The 23,703-nt window shown below is 41.7% G+C and overlaps 1 long non-coding RNA gene across 1 annotated transcript in view; it reads left to right on the top strand.

Moving 5' to 3' along the window:
• The first annotated feature begins 391 nt into the window (after window positions 1-391).
• LOC146855148 (uncharacterized) overlaps window positions 392-23,703 on the top strand; it is a 29,569-nt gene continuing 6,257 nt past the window's right edge. The window contains exons 1-2 of the long non-coding RNA XR_014980791.1: window positions 392-447; window positions 7,205-7,258. This is a non-coding gene — a long non-coding RNA (uncharacterized LOC146855148). The remainder of the gene's footprint in view (window positions 448-7,204; window positions 7,259-23,703) is intronic.

Genomic DNA, 23,703 nt, shown 5'->3' with positions numbered 1-23,703 from the left:
GCAAATCGCATAAGCTAAATGAGCAACAGCTATTACTTTGTTGTATATAATATTGAAAAGGCTTCTGTTCTTGTGGGAGAGGTTGTGGCGTAAGGCTAGAGATGCTGACTTAGAGCTGAGAAAGCAGGTTTGAGACTGACTCCTGTGATTCAAAACATGAATATGTCCTTGTGTAATGTAACTGGTGCTCATGTTTGCTCCAAGTTTGCGCTATATAAAACTGAAAAATTAGTCTCTTTGAAGCTACATCAAAAGCAGTGAGGGATGGTATTCGCAGAGATAAGCTTTCTTCTGTTTTTGTACTGGCAGGACCCGGCCCACTTAAAGCCCTGGGGCTGGCCCCTGCCTCCACAGGTTTCCAAAGCACCAAAGCTAGGTCCTCCCAGTCGGACGCCGACTGCTCGTCAGTGGACATGGTGTCCCTGCAGCTACCCTACAGTGAGGCAGGTAGGCACTGCAGGCTATCATCCGCCATCTTGGAGGGTGGGAGGTCCACCTCAGCTGTTCCGCTCCCCTCAAGAGGGAAGTCTGCTAGGGGGAGAGCGGTGGGTACAATGTGGACCCCAGTTGGTCTCCATGTGTGTTGTGGCATGGACTATATGTAACAGTTGTGATTTGGCCATTGAAGTCAATCGTTCAGTTTGCTTTTGGTGTCGTTTTTTTTCAATTCTCACCATTTTGGTTTTGGCACACGTGGGACATTTGATTAGTCAGTGCTCTGACGTCAATTCCTTCTATGCAAAAGCGAAGTATATAGCTCAATTAAGTGAATGTTGTGTCACTAATGTATTGAGTTGCCATGGAGACCTAACACAACAGGCTTCCGATTACAGCACCAACTGATTTGTAAAGTGCCAGATTAAACCCTTTGGAGGCCTTTAGGCAGTAGAAATTTCGGGGCCCCAATCGCAAATTATCTCCTAATACCAAATGCACCAGATTTTTTTACAAACTGACAGCGGCCGGAAGATGAGCTTCTAAGGGATAAACTGTGATGTGAATCTGATGTCACGGGTTTATGTACTTTAAGTTGTTAATGAGTACATTACATTGATACCAGAGGCGCAACTAGAGGCAAATTTCGGGGGGGGGGGCTAAGAAAAAATTTCGGGAGGGGGGGGCTGAATCTTTTAAGCCATAGGCAGAGTGGAACTGCAGGGGCTCTTAGAAGGGGTGAAACAACAGCGAGGCCTCATTAACATGCAAATGGTCTTTAAAGACCTGTGAAGTGCTCGGGTGCGGCTGTGTGTGCGCCGGGAAGCTGTCTCATCCCGGGCTGCCACACACGACGAGGGGGGGTGCTGAAGCCCTGTGAGTCCAATGGGTGTTGCGCGCCTGATTGATACAGTATTTTTTCTATGGAATATTTTATGTAAAGTTTTTGTTTCTTTGAGTTGATTTATTTTTAGGTCGAGCGTAGAGGCAGATCGCATGCCCTGCTCTGCGAGGAGTATTGCCGGATTTCTCGTTTGTGGGACAGGCTCCCAAGAAAATATGTAAAATAGTGGGACCGAATATGCATGTTCCAGACCGCTTAGTCAGTAATTAGTCAAAAAGTAATTTCCAAAGTTTTTATGCACTTCAGAACAGAGGTGCTCTGTGAGAGCTCAATCACGTATCAGTTTTGGGCTACCAGTGCGTTACAGGGATTTCACAGCCCTCACAGAACACGTGACTTCTGCAAGCCTATGGCAACCTGATCTCAGCTCCACCCACCCACCGGCCTCCACCCACATGCCTGTGTTCACTATTTGGTGAATGCACGAGCATTGTGCTTTTTATCCTGCCACTTGGTGGCACAATCATACCGTTTACTAGCACCATTAATGTACTCTTTGCACAGCAAGGCCTGTACCTCCCTGTCCGTCACAGGTTCAGGTCTTAGGCTAACAGCTCAGGGGGTTCACGCAGCTGCTGTAGAGATCTTTGTGTAACCTGCAGGTCACAAGTTAAGATCATGTGAGACAGCACAGTAAGTTGTGTGTCTGCTGCAAACATGACACCGCTACCCGCGTGGTATGAGTTTGAATTAATGCATGGCTTCATTCTTCGAATGTTGATAAAAAATAAAAAATATTGAGTTGGGCAGAAAGATTAAGTGGGGTGTTCTAAATAACAAGCCACTAATAGCAACCTTGCTTTAGCCAAGGTCTGTTAGAGCGTCAATAGGATGTACCGTATATCGGTGTTGATAGTGCATGTGTGAAGTTTTTCTCAATGGGAACTCCTCTACATTTATGTGAATAATGCAATTTCTTTACGTAGCTGTTCATGAGGATTTCTGCATGTGGAGTTTCAAATTCAAATTTGGACTTTTGTGCGCCATTACATTTTTTTCAAGGAAAAGTATTGTAATACAATTTTGAAGTTAACTTGCAAGAAAACACTGCAACACATTTCAGCAACTGAAAAATTACACCTGGGTATAGACTTAGGAAAAACAGGAAAGTTTGTGGACTACTGGTAGATCAATAATCATAACCTACATGATATTTGGAAAATTCATTCGAATTTTAGCAGTAATCTGGAAAATCGTTGACAACTGCTGATTTCCAGATGTCAAATGCATAATTGTGCATGCACAGTTGTACCCTGTACATTTCTATATACAGAAATGTGACACAAAAATGAAATTGCACAGGGAAACGTATTTTACATGGTTTTCAGTGGAAAATATTTTTTCCGTAATCTAACCTTTTATCTTACAACCGTCTCTGTTTTGGTTACATACATTCCACTTTCCAGCCTTGAAATGCATTGGCTCCTGCCCGTGACATGAGAAATTTGAGAGCTTGTCTGAGTAGGATACTACTACCTGCAAGTTTTGGGTGAGAACTTAATAACTTGCAATCTTGTGAGTTTTCCCTTACCTGTACAGACCCTCACAAGAATGCCCCAAAACTGCCACATTTACTAGACATTTAAACATGAAGATTCCACCAAACAAGTGGCGTTGATGAGTGGACAGATCCTGTTTGCATGGGTAAATTCTGTCAATTTCTTATTCCATGAGTCAGGAATGGGACATGCAGGTTTTATTTTTGTACATGTGACAGCATGACTTACAACGCAATCTCTTAGTAATGTCTTCAAAGATTTTTCCCCATTGGTTTTATGGACCTGTTAGAACTGGCATCCTTGGTGTGGTTTCTCATAACATTTTGCCTTCTGACCTGTTTTTGACTGTTCTGCTGATCTTCATTTTTGCTGGTTGAAGAGCTGTGCACTTTTCACTGCTGACCAGTAATAAAGTGCATGTGTTCTGTCTCTACAACAATTAGTTTATCCCTGATTGGCAAATTTGATTTACTTTAAATTTGATTTGATTTACTTACAAGCCCCAAGTACAGTGCACTACTTGTGCCCAGGTCCTAGAAAGCAAATGTCACTTACTTATGGTCTTGCAGCACTGATTTTGCCTCCCACACGAGTAGCCCTCTTAAACATGTCTCAGGCCTGCCACTGCTGAGCCTGTATGTGCAGTTTTAAACTGCCGTTTCGACTGGCAGAATAAACCTTTAGCCAGGCCTAAACCTTCCTTTTTAATACATATGTCACCCTATGATAGGCTCTAAGCATCCCCTAGTATGGGTGATGTATTTAAACAGTTGAACATGTACTTTTAAGTTTTACATGTCCTGGTAGTAAAATACTCTTAAATCCGTGTTTCATGACTACTAGGCCTTTCTCTCCCGTAGGTCAACATTGGGGCTGCCTTCTTACATTTTATAAGTGTAGCTTCCAATTGAGAAAAGATAGGAAAAAAGAATTGTGAGCCCCTGGACCCACAATACAAAAACACATATTTTAGTGAAGTTGGTTTTTAGATTGCAGTTCTGAGAAGGCCGCTTTTAAAAAGTTGGCATTTTCTTCCTTGAATCATTTTGTGCCATCTCTCTCTAGAATACATGTCTGAGGTGGGTGATAGCTGGCTTCCTGCATTCCCTCTAGATAGCCACACACAAATGAAGGGTTAGGTATGCCTGAGTGGTTATCTGCATGTTGATGGGTGTGCGTGAGCAGGATGAGGGGGAGGAACTGACACTCCTACCAGAAAGCTCTCTGTCCTGGCCCCACACAAAGGGTTGCATATCCCCCTGTAGTGAGTCTGGAGCCAGGGAAGGGCAGTGTTCTGTGCACTACAAAGACCTTTCTTTGAAGGCTCCCTACTTCAAAGGCTAAAATGGGTATAAGTACTGGACCTCTGACACCATGTACTCAGAACACTGCAGAAACTAAGAAGGGTGAAGAAGAAGAGCTGCTGTGCTATAGGCGGGACTGTCACTTTACTACCTGCTTTGCTGTGTTGGCCTGCTCCTTCCTGCCTGAATGTGAGAAGGGCTGGACCTGCTCTCTACATCCTAATGACTTAAGTTTCTCCAAGGGCTTGTTAGCTTGCCTCCTGTTGCTGAAGTTGCAGAGATATAAAAGATGTATCCTTCCAATTTCATCCCAGCACCTGGACTTTACTTGGTATGAGTCTTAGTCTGGCAAGAGGTGCCAATCCAATTGATGGCCCTTAGATGTGAGTTTAAAGTGCTGCATCTGCCAGAATCTGTGCTTCGATAACTCTGAGGTGTTCAGACACCGAAGTATCGCCTGCCATGACTTTGGGATCAATGCATGACAGCCACTGCGATGTCTGGACCCGGCGTACTGCACTTGGCACTGCCGCAGCGTCTCTGGAATCTCCACTTCAGGGACCAACGCATCATCGGCAGTACATGGAGAAGATCAACACATCATCTCCAGTGTGGATAAATTTGGGGCATTGCCCTCACATTCGGGACTCATCATTTTGTCCACAGAAACATGCCAAGCCACTACTGCATTCATTCAATGACAAGGATTAAGGTACTTTGCTCAGCGGGCCCTGCGTGAGTTATGTAACTGCCCTGTGCTCCGTCGCAGATGCACGGACTCTTGACTTTATTCTAGTCCAGTGTAAACTACAGTAACCCCATAAGCACTATTTACTTTTAAGCACTATTTTTCTCTTATTCTGTAAAAACAAATTATATCTTGAATTGTATGCATTGTATTTCTGTCATTTGGTCTTGTTTTATTCAGAATATCATAATCTATTTTTCTAAACTGGCGTGGAGTCTTTTTGTGGTGTTTTCATGTGTGTGTGTGTGCGTGCACATATACTTTACACATTGCCTCTTTAGATTAACCTGACTGCTCTGTGCCACTCTACCAGAGGCTGAGCACAGGTGATCTTTTAGTGTGTACCTCACTTATCCTGATGGTATTGTGGTTCCTGTTTGGGTGCATACCTCTGCCAACCAGAGGTCCTGTTAGAAACCCTATTTCTAACAGGACCTCTGTTGGTTGAAGAGAAGCATTGAAAGGGAGATGCCATTAACAATACATTTCCGGCTTGTGAAGCCAATGTGACTCCATGATAAGGACCAAGAGCAAGGGACTCACGTCTGAGCATACCTTGCCAACTTATGGCGAACAAAGCAAAAACCAAAGGAAATGATGGACGGAGTGTTGAACATTGCAAGCACTCACCCCCAGTCAACTGATCTGGGTTTAATCCATCACCGTTCTTTAGCCCACTCTGCCACCCCAGTTCAGACAAGGCCATATGCAAATCAGTCTGACCCTGTGCCTCATGGGAACAGTCCAGCCCGAACTGCCAAGCCATATCTTCCCTGGACCGGAAACAAGCTTCCTAGGACCGGTTTCTGGCATTTCAGCCGTCTTCAGCCAGGCTTGCTAGGAAGCTTGTTTTCGGTCCAGGGAAGACATGGCTTGGCAGTTCGGGCTGGACTGTTCCCATGAGGCACAGGGTCAGACTGATTTGCATATGGCCATGTCTGAACTGGGGTGGCAGAGTGGGCTAAAGAACGGTGATGGATTAAACCCAGATCAGTTGACTGGGGGTGAGTGCTTGCAATGTTCAACACTCCGTCCATCATTTCCTTTGGTTTTTGCTTTGTTCGCCATAAGTTGGCAGGGTATGCTCAGACGTGAGTCCCTTGCTCACTTTGCCACTGGATTCAAGCAAGCCTGGCTGAAGACGGCTGAAATGCCAGAAACCGGTCCTAGGAAGCTTGTTTTCGGTCCAGGGAAGACATGGCTTGGCAGTTCGGGCTGGACTGTTCCCATGAGGCACAGGGTCAGACTGATTTGCATATGGCCATGTCTGAACTGGGGTGGCAGAGTGGGCTAAAGAACGGTGATGGATTAAACCCAGATCAGTTGACTGGGGGTGAGTGCTTGCAATGTTCAACACTCCGTCCATCATTTCCTTTGGTTTTTGCTTTGTTCGCCATAAGTTGGCAGGGTATGCTCAGACGTGAGTCCCTTGCTCACTTTGCCACTGGATTCAAGCAAGCCTGGCTGAAGACGGCTGAAATGCCAGAAACCGGTCCTAGGAAGCTTGTTTTCGGTCCAGGGAAGACATGGCTTGGCAGTTCGGGCTGGACTGTTCCCATGAGGCACAGGGTCAGACTGATTTGCATATGGCCATGTCTGAACTGGGGTGACAGAGTGGGCTAAAGAACGGTGATGGATTAAACCCAGATCAGTTGACTGGGGGTGAGTGCTTGCAATGTTCAATACTCCGTCCATCATTTCCTTTGGTTTTATTTTTATTTTATTTTTTTATTAAGTTAAGGCACACAGCGAATATAATGTCATTTTTGGATTTAGAACCAACCAAGAGGTTTGCTTGGTAACCTCTTCTTAACCCACATAGATTCCTCTCCAACTAATAATGACCTTGACACAAAAACACCCACTCCAGGATATCTGTTTTGAATTTATTGCAAACTATGGAGAACCTCAATATTGTAATGGCAATTATTCTTCACATACGCAAAGCCATGCAGCACTTGTATGGCGATGCTGTCTACATTCCTAGAATAGGAGAGGTGCTTTACACAGTAAAAGCATATAAATCCTGGAACATACTGGTAATATTCACGTGCAATTCTGGAACAACCTGCACAATAGCAATACCGTAAGGATGGCCTAAACACTGTGGCACAGTATTTAAAAGTAGTCTTATTGCAATGCACATTTTAAAGAAATATAGAATGAACCAACCAAAATCTTTGTACTGACAACTTGTTCTTTTGGACCCTTAAGTATGAATTAACTAGCATGTTTTGATATAAAGTTTCAAATGTATTTATTTATTAAATCTGCTGCTTTGTTATTAATATTAAATAATAAATTTTTACTGCAGGAACACCAGTGCTTCAAAATAGTATGAAGTAGCTTTATCGACCAGCAGTGTGAGGTGAGGAGCATTCTACATGCTTGAAATATCTCTCTCCACTAGAAAAATGTCCTTCTTACAATCTGTTTTGACTCATACATTCAAATATGCAGTAGAAACTTCAAGTGGGTCACCACAGCTGACAGCTAGTCGTAGTATTGGATAACATATGCAGGTCAAGGTTTACAAATTGTATACATCAATCTATTCATGAGGTTTTTCAATGGTCTGCGGGGTCTTTTACTTGCTTAGGTTTGGTCCTTCTTTTTTCCAATCTTTGTAAACCTTGACATTTGTTAGGATGTATTCTAAAAAAAACAATGTTCGTTTTTTTCTATTACATCTATTCATTGCTGTCACAGATCACTACAAACTATGATGCCTTTTAAAGAAAATCTTGATCAAATTGTTAATTACTGTTTTAGTAAAATAAAACTGAGTGGTACACAAACCCCATCATTTCCTTTGACACGTGATAAACCACATTTCTATTTGCAAGTCAAAACATTTTAAATTACTTTCTTTTCAACACTCATTTTGAGAATTAGAATCCAGACATTTATTATTTTAACAAGAAATTCTTATTGACATTCCATTGTAGACAGAAATTGTGCATACTAGAGAACACGATAAGGCCAATATTGTAAGCAGTAAAGTGAGATTGGGTATACAGCGGAGAACCTTGGACGTTACTGATGCTGGGCAAAATACATGAAAACAGATGGCATCCTTGTACCTCAAACTTCCTCCACACCAACACATCAAGTATCACTGAACAGCTTCTGGGTAGATGGCCATGTAGCATGTGTCAAAGTACCATAAATAGGTGCCAGGTTATCTGAAATAGGATTAACATTAGGCCCAAGCGAAATCTGTGTTAGGCGGATGTAATTAGCATAATTTTGCTTTACTTTAGTGAGGCGAAATTCACTAAATTATGCTAATATATTACATCTCGTGATTTCATGAGGTTTGCAATACAGTACGACAGAGTGTAGACGCCTGCTGTTCGCTTTGGGTTTTTTTTTGTTGCACTATTTGTTTTAGAATAGAAAGTCTCCTCCAATCCAAAATGGACACGAGCACACATTTTGCGCTAAAATACAGCACCAACTGCTAGTTTTGCAATTTGTGTAATTACTGGAAATTTTGTGAAATTTTACCAAAATTATCAGTAATTACACAAAAGCATATAATGCAAATTAAGCACATCCCAAATAAATATGAGTTGCTGCTGCTGCCAGAACCACCTTCCTAAGAAGTCTCTTCACATCAGTTGGGTCAAGTAGCATAAAGCTACAGAGCTTGTTCTAAGATTCTCTCTTTCTTAAGGCAAGGCTGAAGTTCCCCGTACACTTTTCCTAGTTACAATACATCAATACCACAGGTAGTATCCCATGGTGCTTTGCAAAATCACAGCATTCAGTCAGGCCACCTCCGCGTAGGTAACTTTCCATTAGGCAGCGATGCTCCCAAGCTTTTGGCGAGTTGGCCTTGATTCCCAGGCTTGGTTTGATGAGAAAATACAACACCTCTCCATTATCACTATCAACACTCAATGTATCCTCAATGTAACAGAAACATGAGAAAGAACAAATCTAACATGCACATGATATTCAGCTATTAAATCTAATGTGAGAGCTTCCAGGGAAAAAGCCTTTCAAGCAGACAGAAATCGGCCAACATAAGAAAAGAGCACACAGCCCTCACAAAATTACATATAAAATGAACACTTATACTAAGCACTTCTAGATTAACACGTTACATAAGCACATCAACTACGTGAATAATTTTCAGTGGCAATTACCATTTCTACATGTTAATGTTTACAGCTTATCACATGTAAATTCAACGTTAATCTTTTCACGTTTACATGAACATATCCCTAACACACCACAATTCGCGTTATTACCGTTCACGTTCTAATGGCACACGTTAGTACAACAAAGGGATATATGTGGGTTTGGACTACTTTTGATTATGATGCACCTCTACAAATGAAAGAGCAAAATATGCACTACTTCACCTTCAAACACACTAGAATGGTAATACAAAAAAGTATGCCAATGTGGCCACTGTGAGTCATGGCACATACTTCATGCATCACAACAGTCACTGAGGCCTACGCCATCATGCATGCACTTGCATGCATATTTTGTATCAACAAGGACAAATCCTTACACCCTCCAGGTCAGGCGTGGTGATAACATATATATCACAGGTCCCCTGGGACTCATTTGCTGTATTACCATTTGGAGGAAGTCCTGGTAATCTAATCAATAAACACTAACTTTTGACATGAGCAAAGCAATCACTTGTTGAATACACAAAATGATGTCCGAACCTCACCTCTCTTCTTAGTGGAAATATATTCATATCATCAAGCAATAAAAGTGCTACGCAGGGCCTCAGAAGCCATTTTGGAACTGCATCTGCTTACATTGATTTGTATGCATGTGGACGACGCAACACATTGCAAAGTATCTTAGCTATTTTTACTTTCTTTTAGGTCGAGCATCAGCGCACATGCGCTGTCTGCAAGACCTGCAATAATAGATGAAACCACGCAATTCCCGCCTCCTGTTTAGGATTGGTCCAGTCCAGAGTCACTCTTCTTTGGCTGCCTCCTGTCTCGTTCCCGCAGCCGATAGCTCACTTCCTTTCAAGGCTCAGGAGCACCGGTAAATTATAGTGTACTTATGCTTGCCTTTGTTATCAACAGTTTCTGAGAACTTTTTAACTTTATTGTTGTCATGCTTCTGGCCAGTGGCTGCTTCTGCCCCATTTTATTCCGCGTCATGAGTGCTTTCACTCCATTTTCATTCCGAGACACGCACATAAATTGTATGAGCGCGGCGCCCGCTTCTATATATTTTATGGTGCGCACATAACTTGAATGTATCCAGGCACTGTTCTTTATATTTAGCACAGCAGCCGCTTTTATCAGCAGTCAGAGGGGAGAGTAAGATAAGCCCAGCAGCATCCTGCCCTTGACCTGCAGCTAAGCACACAAAAGCTGGAAGCTTTGGCCCTAGATTAGGAAGTGCCTACTTTAAAAAACAATTATTTTATGGTGCGCTCATAACTTGTTTGTTATTTTGTTTGCAGGAGTGTACAACCCTGATCCAAGACCCTATCCACACTCTGACCAGAATGTTTTCAAATAATATCAGAGTTGATGATGGTAGGAAACCTTGGTCCTTCTCACGGGTGACTCCATGAAAGATCAATAAATCGCACTATGCTTGATACCGAATGCCTGGTATTGGTACTTACCAGCCTCCTCTTGGAGTAAGGATTGCAATGGAGTGCCCCAAGGTCAGAGAAGCCAGTCATTTTCCCTTAAAATACCCTCCAGTCCAATGTCTCTCCAGCCCATGACATGAGAATCCAATCACAGGAAGATTGAGGACCTGGGTTTTTACTGGGACTAAAGTTCTGGATCACAATGGTTTGTAGAGGGAAACATGAACCAGAAAATGATGTTCCTGGTGGTGAGGAGTCACCTTGGGATCCTAAGCACGGGCCTTGCTGCCTTCTTTACCACATAATTTCACCAAACATATTCCCCAAAATTCTTATGAGGTCTAAAAGTCTTTTGCTGCTAAACTGTAAAGTTTGCAGTGGTTCGTACCTTTTGTTTTCAGGAGGGTAGGTGTGTGTCCAACTAGGCCCCTCACTACAATACTGCTGGTATTGGGGCCCTGGGTTGCTTGTTTTCGGGTTTAGTGGGGACCTGGCCTGACAGTTTGGGATGGACTGTTCCGATTGGAGCAGGGTCCAGCTTGATTTGCCTATGTCTTGAGTCCAAACGCAGGTGGCATGGTTAGCAAAAAAGTGGCTGAGATCAATTCACGTATGCATCTATCCATCCATTGCTTATTCGTCTTCCGAGGCATCAGTGCACTCTCGCAGTTCTCCCATCACTTCCACAAACAGGTGCCGCCTCCTGCTCACCACCACTCATGGCGCTATGGACAGTGCCGCTGTGCACCAACACCCCTAGCGGGGCAGACTCAACGCAGATTCTCGGCACTTACTGTGAATAAAACTAAAACTGTCTCCCTCACTCCCGAGGCAAGCTGGGCTGCGCCAAAAAACAACGTATCTGTCTTCAAGGCGCTCTAAGCAAGGTTGTGTAAATTGCTTGTCTGTTTTGGCAGGCTAAGTTCCCAGTTTTCACCTTTCCCAACGATTTACAGTCTGCCTTTATCCAACTCCGTGAGTAGTTTTTTTCCTACATAACAATAAGATGTTCACAGCGTAGCCAGATGTTTTTAACTGTAATCAAACCCAGTCATGTAGGAAAATGTAAGCAGAATCGTTTACTACAAAACCGAGCTTTTCCAGATACATTGGTTAGCTCGGAAGAATCATTAACCATCTTTTCTGCAAATACGATATAGATTCATTTTATTGAACAGTTTTGAATAAAAAAGGATCCAAGCAGCTGCAAATGTAGCAGAGCAAAAACAATAAGAAACCTTAAAAAAGTTGAAATAATTTTCATAAAACCAAGCAATGGTTTAAAAAAAAAAAAAGCATTTGCAATGCAATAGTTCTCGCAATTACAGAGTTTTAGCTATTGCCATTGTAAATGACAATGCCTTTTATTTATGTGTAGATTGTTAAAACGATATTACGATTTACAATGATATTAGCTTACTTAAACTCTCGCAAATGCGAGACCTATTGCTTGGCAAATTATTTTTGTTTTTATGTTCCTACATGGTCACCATGTTAAAAAACTAACATAGAAAAAATGCAAAATTCTTATCCAATGCAGTTCAAAAATAGTAAAAGAGTGGTGTAAGAGCACGAAGAAAATATAAATAAAGCATTAAAAGGAAATGAGTACGTGAATAGCATTCAAACGTAGTTCACATGAGTGAAATTGCATTGGCTGATAAAAATGTTGATGGACAATCCAGTATCTAAAGCCAGTTCATATATGGAAAACACAAGGGGCCCCTGATAAAAGGATAAACCCTGACAGGGATATTAATATTTGGGAAAAACAATAAACACCGGGTTAAATGTTATAATAGCCTGAAAGAGCTTATGAACTCTAGAGACACAAAAATACATACAAATATTATGTGAAAATATATCTGAGTTTTTATTACTTTTCCTTTTGTTTTAAAAAAAACCTATTTTGGTTTCATTTAGATAACAATTGTTGTTCAATCAAAAATGTGTGTGATAGAATTTGATGATATAAGCTGATAGCCCCGAAAAGATGATCGAGATAAGTCGCCGACTTGGATCCGAGTTCCTTGTGGTCTTCATCAGAGCATACAAGAATACAATGATCATCGAGATTTCGATTTAAATTAAAGCAAACAATTTATGGAGTCTTCAATCAATTGATATTTCATGAATACTTCCAGTGTCATCTGATATGGTTTTGATCATATGTCGTACTGACAACTTGTGTATGCTGCCAGTGTCCTCGGACATGTTTTGATCCTATGTTCCATCTCATAAGGATATTGCACATGATTATGAAATTGAGAATATCATAGACACATCTGTATCTTCTTCTTTGCATTCATGACATAATTTCCTCAGGTTGTGTTTTCATTGATAGGTGGTTCTAATTCACATGGGAAATATTTATCATGTGTATTGTATTTGCATTTGTAGTAAAATCAATTTTGATTGAACAACAATTGTTATCTAAATGAAACCAAAATAATTTTTTTTAAAAACAAAATGAAAAGTAATAAAAACTCAGATATATTTTCACATAATATTTGTACGTATTTTTGGGCCTCTAGAGTTCATAAGCTCTTTCAGGCTATTATAAAATTTAACCCGGTGTTTATTGTTTTTCCCAAATCTAAAGCCAGTTCACACACAGTAACCAATGACTGAAAGAGGCTGTCTAAAAGCCCCTTTATGTATTTGCATGGAAACCTGGTCTTAATCTGGCGAAGCAAGGAGAAATGTGTAATTTCTCATCGTTTTTAGGTCTCGTCTGAGCTAGCGCTTGCGCTGCTCTGAGCGAGATATTTTGTAAGTGGGATTTTCAAAGTGCTACCCACAGTCTTTTGGCTGGCCTAAAGCTTGAGTGCACGATCACATGCACGTGCACAGCTGGCATCTAATGGCTCCTCAGCTGCCACTCCCCCCTCCCTTCTCCATAGCTTTGGCTCCAGCCGCCAACTGCCTTTCTTATCTACGAGCCGTCATGGCTCATTAAGTGCTTTCGCGCGCCAATGCTTGTTTTAAGAATGCAGCAATACTTCTAAAATACAGCAGAGGGCGCCATTGTTCTTTCTTTTAATAGGTCTCACCTTTTTAGGTCTCGCCTGACCAGCGCTTTAGCGCTGCTCTGGCGAGACTTATAGTAAGCGCGTTTTGGAAGTGCAAACAGTGGCTTTGCAGGCCTCCAACTACAGTGCATGTGACCCGTCCGGGCGCGCGCACCATTTGGAGTCCTGCAACCACTTGTTTGCTTTCACTTTAGCCGTGATTCATCGCACCATTTGGCAGCCTGCGTGCCTGCCCCCACTCCCCCTCCCACTTCGTCAGCTTCAGTGCGCGCTTGTTTTTTTTTTTACTTTAAGCGCGTGCGGCCAATGCTTGTTTAATGCTTGTTTTTACTGTTTCGGGGGTTAGTTTCTTAATCTTATCTATGACACCATCTACTGTTCGTCGTGAATTATTCTAAAAGCAAAGTGTTGTGGATTGTAACAAGCATGCTGCCACCACTTTCATGTCCGTGAAACCTTTATTTATATTGCGAACAGGAAGAGAGCAGACTGGAAGGAGCCTTAGCTGCATCTGTCCGTTATTTTTTAGTTGTTTTCAGTTCACTGGCTTCAATCTGCCTGCTTTCATCTTCATCTTGCCCTCTTTTAATACATCATGGCGGTTCTTACTTTTTAAAGTGCATTTTCGGATCTTCTTGGCGCTTTTACTGGCTCGTATCGCAGCGTTTTATTTTAAGTGTGTAGGTTCTTAAATTTTCATGGGACTTTTGCTGTTGCGACATTAGCCCATTGTGTTAGTTGTGTAGAGAGTTAACCTGGAACAAACAGCCCCCGGGGGCCAAGCACTTTGCCAGGGCCGGTTTTGGTTCCCAGTCCGGCCCTGGACTTTAGGATCCTGCTGTCATGCATTTGTATCCCACAGATGCTGCAGACGGATAGATTCCTATCTTTCTCAGTTGGCTTGTTTACGCTTAATTAGCCCGGCCTGGTTTCCTTTCTCAAGTGTCGGGCATCTCACAGAAAGTCACACTTTAGCAGACTTTCAGGCGGCCTTTTTTCACAATACATACGTTTATTCATTACATTATGTTAACCCAGTTAATAAAGCAATGTGCAAGTTATTTTAAAAAAAGATTGTAGCCTATTTTTACAAATTGATTTTGATTTTATTTCACGCTACTAATTCTTGTTGTGTGTAGCTGCAAACATGCGGCTACAGATGTTCTGTTAGACACGTATCTACTGCCGCATTCCTAGTTCTTAATTTGCAACAAAGAAAATATGCACTAAACCTTAATTAGTGTTTTACCTGCTGATGTTTCCGAACTGCTTAATTTGTGACGTAACACATGCTGTGTTCCTAATCAGGTAGCAGCTTTATATTGTGCATATTTTAGAAGTTTCACTAACATCCAGCTAATAAATCCAAAAGTAGGAACGGATATTTTTGGGGACGAGCTTTAATGTCTAATTCTCTCAATAATTGTTAATTGATAACTAACGCTAATTTTGGGGCTTATGTTTGTTGCGTCTGAATTATTTGGCACAAAATCAGTCCAGCTGAGCACGCTACTTATTTTTTATACGTACCCTTATTGTACATTTTTGTGCCGTTGCTCTTATTTGGCGGCTGCTTTCTATAACAATTTTTAGGTGTTACCATGCATAAGAAACAAAATTGAGCCTGTATTATTGGGGAGGGCATGTTCTTGAAAGGCGAAAATTGTAAAATTCAGCACTTTCTGTTCAATACATTTTTAAATTAATTTCTCTCTTAATGTAGGTGTGGTGTACCCAGCTGCGCTTCCTTGTTGTTTTTGGCTTAGCTACAGCCTCGTTAACAATGCTGGTTACAGCTGCTTTCAATAAGCTTAATTTGTAAGGTGATAGGTGCCGGAGCTGTTATTAGGCAGCATTTTTTAATAATTTGTTTTGTGTTACCCTGCCTACGGAACAGCACAGAAAACGTACAGTTTGGAGGGCATATTGTTTACAGGCCAAAAGCTGACACGTTTAGCACTCGTCTTTATTTTACTTTAAAAGGCAAATCCAGCCAGCTGCAGTTCCTTGATTGTGGCTTAGCTACATGCACGCTTTCACAGTCCTGGTTACAGACCCTTTCTTAGAGCTTAATTTGTGACAATAGAGGTGCTGGGGCTCTTATTGGGCAGCAGCTTTTAAAAAAATGTTTTTGGTGCTAGCCTGCCTAAGAAACAGCACATAAACCGTGCAATTGGAGAGTGCATGTTCTTTGAAGGCAAACAGTGAGAAATTTAGCAGTTGCATATATATTAATTTTAAAGGAGACTTAACACAAAATGCACCTGTGCCCAGCCAGCTGCAGTTCCTTGTTGTTTGTTGTCTGTGAGTGAATGTACATAAAAACATCTGACATTACGTTTATATTAATTTTGAAGACAACTTATCACAAAATACACGTGTTTTCAAATTTTAATCAGTATGCGTTTTTTACTTTGTGGTATAGGAGTTAGCTGTTCCATATGACAACGACAATGCCCGTGTTTTACATAGGCAGCAGGCCTCGACTTATTGGCTCGTTGTATAACTTACAATAAAATTCAAACTGTCCCTTTTTTTACACAACCTTATTCCACCAGAAAATGGTGTTGCTTGGGGACGTGAGGAGGCAAAACATGTACTTTTTTCGTAATATGTAACTTTTATTTCCCCAGTTGTGCCTTTTCATCACCATTTCTGGCTTAAAAGCGGCTCTTGTGCAGCCTTTGGAATCTGTGCAGCTTCAGCTGCTTTCACGGTGCTGGTTACATCCGCTTTCCAACGGTTTAATTTGAGATGACAAAGGTGCCGGGGCTTTTATTAGGCATTAGTTTTAGGTGGCAGTTTTCGATAAAATGTTTTTTGTGTTAGTCTGCCTAAGAAAGAGAACAGAAACCGTATTTTATAGGAGGACATGTTGTTTAAAGGCAAAATGCAGCACCAATCAGCACTTAAGTTTTTTTTACTTTTACAAGCAACTTCCATCACAATGCAAGTGTACCTAGACAGCTGCAGTTCCTTGATTTTGCTGGCTTAGCTTCATCCGCTTGCACGGTGCTGCTTTTCACGTTTTTAGGTGTGCACGTTAAACTTTATATGTGGCTTTTTCAGTGTCTAAACTTTTGATTACATCGCGTTCACTTTTCTCACCTCAACATTTTTTTTTACTTCTGTGTTTTACACACTGTACGCGTATCTCCCTTCTGTGCAAGCAATCTATATGCATTGTACAACACATTTGTATAAATTGTTCTTTATATGTGTATCACCACTAATGTGTGTCTTACAACTTCCACATGTATCCTATTACAAACGTAGCTTTTACGCCCACCTATATGTAATCCAAACGGCCATATGTGCTTTGTATATTCTTTACATTCTATTGTTCATGAGCGCATTTTACTTCACATATAATGTTTATATGTTCACTTAGCTGAAGTTTATTTTACTTTGTTGTCTATCAGTTAAAGTACATAAAAACTTGAGACAATTACTATTTGCGTGTATATTAATTTTAAAGGGAACTTCCCACAAAATGCACGTGGTCTATGCAGCTGCAGATACGTGTTGTTTAGTGGTGACCTCTGTTGCCTTAACGACTTTAGGATCCTGCTGTCATGCATTTGTATCCCACAGATGCTGCAGAGGAATAGAGTCCTGTCTTTCTCAGTTGGCTTGTTTACGCTTAATTAGCCCGGCCTGGTTTCCTTTCTCAAGTGTCGGGCATCTCAGAGAAAGTCACACTTTAGCAGACTTTCAGGCGGCCTTTTTTTTCACAATACATACATTTATTCATTACATCATATTAAGCTATTAGCTAATAGTACTGTAAATAACAATGCCTTTGAATTATGTTTTAAAACCCAAAACATAAATAAAACGCATTGTCATTTACAATGGCATTGGCTCAAAATCGGATAAATGCGAGACCTATTGCATTGCAAATGCTTGTTGCTGTTTTAATGTGTGCTGCGTTGGGCAGCACACATGAAAACAGCTAAAGGCCAATGATTGTTTATGTACAGGAAGGTCCCCCTTCATGCACATAAGCAATTTTGTTTTAGAAAAATGCCGTTTTGCAACTTCTCTGTGTGCTGCATTAAGCAGCACACATAGACGTTACAAAACAGTATTTCAAAATTGTTTATGTGCAGGAAGGGACACCTCCCTGTACATAAACAATCTTCCCCTGCCCACTGACACGCTTGCACTATGGTGTAAGGGTGCCTGCGTTGGTGCTAAGCTGCTAAACTTAGCGCCAGCGCGGGGGGAAACGCAGGGCTGCACCATATTCTTTTAAATATGGTGCAGCCCTGCGTTTCAGATGTGACGGAGCGTATCGTTAAGCCAAGGAGGCTAACAACACCCTCTGCCACTTCCCTTGTACATATGCCCCTCATTTCAAACAGTCATTGCATTGATGTCAAAAATATATTTATTAATTCTCACACAATAAAGAGATAAAATGGTTCACTACAAAAACGTGCTCTTCATATAAAAGAACATTAGAATGGCATCCTAAAAAGGAATAAAGAAAACTCTGCAACATTAGCAGGTCAAAGATCCAGTTCTTAGGCCCTGATTTACTAAACTTTCACGTAATGCTGCAAAGGAACTTGCTGCGCTCTGTTGCATTAGTTGGAGAGAACAGAAATACATATATCTTTCCTTTCACAGCTTCTACTCATTGATATAATTCCTTATTCTTAGACCTGGTCCTCTCAGCAGGGTCACCCCCAAACTTTTGCCCTTCACCCCTTCTGTTTTCTGTACCCGTTTTTGTTGGCTTTTAGGACTCTGCCTTTTACCACTGATAACCAGTGCTAAAGTGCTTTTGCTCTCTCGTTTAAACATGATGAAATTGGCTAACACCAAATTGGCACATTTAATGTATTTGTAACTCCTTCGTAAAGTGGTACTACATGTACCCAGGGCCTCTAAATTAAGTGCCTGCAACACTCTTTTTGCCACACATTTAAGTAGCCCTTTCTCAGGTCTGCCATTACAGCCAGTGTGCACAGTGTTAAACTGCTATTTCGACCTGAAAAAATAAACCTATTGCCAGGCCTAAACCTTTTATAAGACATATAAGTCACCCCTAGGGTAGTCCCTAAGAAGACCACATGACAGAGGGGATTGTATTTGAAAAGTTGAATATGTACTTTAAGGTTTTACATGTCCTGGTAGTGAAAAACTCTTATAGTTGTCATATTTGATAAGATATGGTGCACATCTGCTCTCTCCTTGCACTTGTGGCAGCCTTGTGCCAATGCAGGCACCCTTGTGTCATGTTGCAAAGAAGGATGCCTGCGCATTGGAAAGGATAGTTTACCTTACCTTCCTGCACAAAGCTATCCTCAGAGGGGTATTCCTCTTTTCATGTGTGCTGAGAATGCAGCAGACATGCAAAGAGGAAGTAACACTGAGAGAGGAAGTATCAAGGAGAAATATACATATTTCTCCTCATAACACCAAGGTTGGGTAGGTGCATTATTTTAGCGCAAACGTAGGTTTACTGACTTTAGTAAATCTGGGTTTGTGTCAAAATACATGGATGGATGCATGTGAGCACCCATGCTCCACCTATGTAATGCCTCCCCAACACTGCCTCACTTTAATTTGTGGGTGAGAAATGATGCAAGGCCATGCAAATATCGATTTTGTAGCATTTAAAATGTTATTTATGCACTTGTGTTGCCATGTGTCTCCTTGAGTGACACAATGACAACACAAGTGCTTAGTAAATCTGACACCAAGTTCCTTAGTTCTGAACCCTGTTCACATTTGCTACTGTCTAAAGTCAAAATGAGAGAGCTCCCAAAATTGACAACTATGAATACTGATGGATGCTTCCTAATGTGCAGGTTGAATAGTCTCCATGTGCCACCTACTATGAATACACAGTAAAAGAAGCTAATAGACAAATGTCTCTCCCTGAAATAACAATTGTGTTACATTTTGTGGTGTTTTTATAGGTTACACTAATACTATGGGGCCGATTACGATCTTGTCTGGAAAGCATTCCTAAAAATCGGTCCCGTAATGCTTTCCGGACGACTCAGATCGGGTGAGGTCAACTGAGCAATTTAGATGTATTCGGATGCTTCTGGATATGATTCGGACTGACTCCCATTGACATCAATGGGAGCCTGTGTTCCAAACGAGAACACAGGCTCCTATTGAAGAAAGGGCTGGCTGGGGAAAACCTTGCACCGTGTGGCGGGCACCCCATGGTGCCTGCCACACTGTGCATGGTTGGAAATGGGGGTCCCTTGGGTACCCCCACAGACCCGATTTGAAGGGTCCCGGGTGAAGGGCGGCCTGCTACAGGCCCCCAAAGACAGATTCCGGCAGCGGATTTGTTCCAGAGAAATCGGAACGGAACAGCTGTCCGAATCGGTCATCATAATTGCTCACTCGAGTCCATAGAGATGTACGATTTGGCTCCAAAAGACACAACCTGTCCGAATATCTTTTGGAACTGATTCGGACAGCCCTACCGGTTTACAGGCATCGCAATCGGTCGTTGGGAACTGTGTATGATTCAGTCAGAAACAAGGGTTCCGAATCCGATTCGGTAAACCCGAATCCGATTCCGAGCCCTTCCGATCTGGATCGTAATCAGCCCCTAAGTCTACTGTTGCATCTGAGAATGTGTTACTTTGGTTGCTACAAGGCTTGAGTCCAGATGCTAATAAAGCTTCATAATCAGTGAAGGTGAATCTCAACCTAGTTGAGGCATATGTTGCGTCAAGCCTTTTCTTCTCTGGATCCTCCCGAAGAACTGTTATATTCAATTAGCTCAATAAGAGGGTTAATGTTATATAAACCCTTTGAGGCAAATTAGAAGGCTCCTCACTGGGGAATTAATATTTGTGGGCTAAGTTAACTTGTCTTTTGAAGTGTATATTGATGAAATGTGTCCCGGGCTTAACATTTTATTCATACAGGCACTCTTCCTTTCTTCAATGAAAGTATCCATATGAACGGGTATCAACACTTTCCTACTATATTACAAATAGGGCGAGGTAGTCTAAGAAACGAAACTACACTTCTGCTTGCCCTTTTCATTTTATAAACTGGTCCTTAAACATTCACCCCACCGAGTGCAAGCTGGTGGCCTGCTGCCAGGCCAGTCAACGGTGGCTGAATTGCAGATAAAAGAGTTAGCCACTAATATGTGACATTGGGGAGTGGGCATTGTTTAGCAGGTTTAGGTCACTATCAGCGATGTATGTTTAAAAAGCACAAAAATACTGGGCAGATGGCTTTTCTTACTTTGGGTGCAATCTGCATTAAAGTGATAGTTGAAACCAACTGACATGACAGGGTAGAGACACATAGAGAACAGCATGACTGGTTAGGATTTATAATTGCCTTAACTCTCATAAATAATTCGATTAACTACAAATACATTTGTTTCCAAATTAAAGACGGAGTTAGACCTATTTGTTAAAAACACAATCTGAATATTGCATGAAATTCTTAGTTGTAAACCTGTGATACTCCTATTTAATTTCCAATATTGTATTAATAAATCGTATTATTTTATTTAACCGCTTTCAGAAATGGGTAAGATTTCATCATTAGTCACTAAAAACAAATCCTTGACCACATTCAACAGTAAAAGGGACAACAGATAGATGAGTGACAGGAAAATGCAAATCTCACAACGAGCATCCTATTTTTAAATGAATATCGAGTTTATGTCAGCTGTGGGCTCCTCTCCTATTATGTGCCTGGAGATAAGTGTTCCTAGAACTGCCGTGATATGACGCCATGTGATTCAATATTGTGTTTTGGTATATATGTTTGGCAGCCCCCACAGCCACTTATTTCAATGAACTATGACTAATATCTCCTAAGACAATGAACCTTGACACGTGACGTGGTTCACTAGATAATATTATTGAAATGTGCTAGCTGTAGAGCTAACATGCACTAGGATCCGACCTCTGAGAAGCCTGAGAGATTAGGATTACTACTGCGGTGTTCTTGCGAATGGCAGATGTAGCAACTAGAAACAGTATCGATCAAGCTTTACCCCGATATCAGTGAATATAATTGTCTATAACCTTTTTCATGCGAGCCGACACTTGTACCTAGTTGGCTTTCTGAAGATGTAATAGTCAATATTGTACATACTTTTAAGTTAGGTCTCACTATTTATTGTTCTTTCCTTTCACAGCTTCTACTCATTGATATAATTCCTTATTCTTAGACCTGGTCCTCTCAGCAGGGTCACCCCCAAACTTTTGCCCTTCACCCCTTCTGTTTTCTGTACCCGTTTTTGTTGGCTTTTAGGACTCTGCCTTTTACCACTGATAACCAGTGCTAAAGTGCTTTTGCTCTCTCGTTTAAACATGATGAAATTGGCTCACACCAAATTGGCACATTTAATGTATTTGTAAGAAGACCACATGACAGAGGGGATTGTATTTGAAAAGTTGAATATGTACTTTAAGGTTTTACATGTCCTGGTAGTGAAAAACTCTTATATTTGTTTTTCACTATTGCAAAGGCTACCGCTCCTATAGGACAACATTGGGTTACCTTAAAGTGATAATTTTTGTGTGGAAACAGGTAGAACTAAATTTTAAATCCTCTTTAATTGTAAAGTAGATTTTAGTTACAATTCTGAAAATTCCATTCATCGAAAGTTGACATTTTCTTGTCCTAAGCATTTAGTGCTTGCAGCCATGGTCCATGGGTCACATGACTAGATGTAGTTGTCAGCTGGCCTTTGGGTTTTCCTCCCAGACAGTATCACAATAGAGGGACTAGGTGTTGGCAGGATGGGCCATCCTTATTTGATGAGGGTGCAGAGCTGTCACCTGTCACACATGCACTTCAGACACAGCCTCAGCACACACACAAAGAACTTCACACTAGCATATTGTGGCTGCAGACAGACTAGGACCAGGGCAGGGAGGCAGGAAATTCCAAATTCCTCTGCGGAGGGTGGGGCAAAGCTAGCACCAGGTATAAAAGTAGGACTTTCAGACCCACTCTTCAGATCTCTTCTGGACATGCTGCCCTGCTGGAAGGATTGCCCTGAGGAAGGAAGACTGGACCTGCTTCTTTAGCACAGAACTACCATTAGGACTCCAAGGGCTAGATGACTGACCTCCTTTTCTGAGCTAAGGGACATAACAAGCTCCAGCGACCTTTCCTGCATCTGCCCAGCTGCCAAAACTCTACTGGGCCTGCCTGTGCCCTGCTGCTGGCCACTGTTGAAGTGATTCCTGATCCCTAAGTGTTGCCCCCAAGGTCCTGGCACCTTGGCTGGCATCAGAGTGTACTCCTCCTGGCCTAACTGTGCGTTCCCTCAGAACTGACCAGAAACATCTTAATGCAAATCGACCCTGTGTGACATACATACCACAGCACCTTGCAGATCCTCATCAGAACCAATGTAGAGTGATGCAACTCAACGTAGGACCTCACATCGCAACCCTCGCAACTGCTCATCGGAACCCATGCACCTCGGCGCAACTCAACCCAGGACCTCACATTGTAGCCCTTGCAGATTCTCATCAGAACTGCCGTAGCACAACGCAACGCTCTTGATCAAGAGCATAAGGTACAATACTCAGTGGGACTAACCTGGTCCTTGCAACTGGCCAGCACTCCATCGCGGTTGGTCTGAACTTGTAACTTTGTCCTGGTCCAACACAACCAGATACACACAGCAGGTCACTTTGTGCTTTTAGGCCCTATACTTACCTTAAAACTTTGAATTGCATATCTCCAGTTCTACTTATTGGGATGTTATCATTTTGTTGCCGAATAATTTATTAAAGTTTACTCTATTTTTCTAAATTAGTTTGTGATTTTTCTTGTGTTGTGCTTTCACTTTATTGCTGTTTGTGTGCTGCTTAAATACTTTACACATTGCCTTAAGCCTGACAGCTTTTGTGGCAAGCTACCAGATGGTTAAGCACAGGTTAATATGGTGACTGTTTGTTGTTCACCCTGACAAGGAATGTGACTGTTGCTTGAGAAGGGCTCACTCCCCCTTCAACGAACAACCCAGTACCTCACAATTATTTTCCCTTATTTTCCTTTTGCATTCAATGTAACATTTTGGGCTTACCCTCTTACCATTTGTCCTGCGGTGGACCTTTTTATCAACTGAGAGGTGAGGAGAGACAACATTATATCAATCAACTAACCAATTTGGCTACACAATAAAGAACAGGAATCAGTGACTAAAGTTAAGAAGGTTTA

The sequence above is a fragment of the Triturus cristatus genome, chromosome 4_1 (genome assembly GCF_964204655.1).
Source record: "Triturus cristatus chromosome 4_1, aTriCri1.1, whole genome shotgun sequence".
NCBI classification, from domain to species: Eukaryota; Metazoa; Chordata; class Amphibia; order Caudata; family Salamandridae; genus Triturus; species Triturus cristatus.
This window is presented reverse-complemented; position numbering and strand designations above follow the sequence as displayed.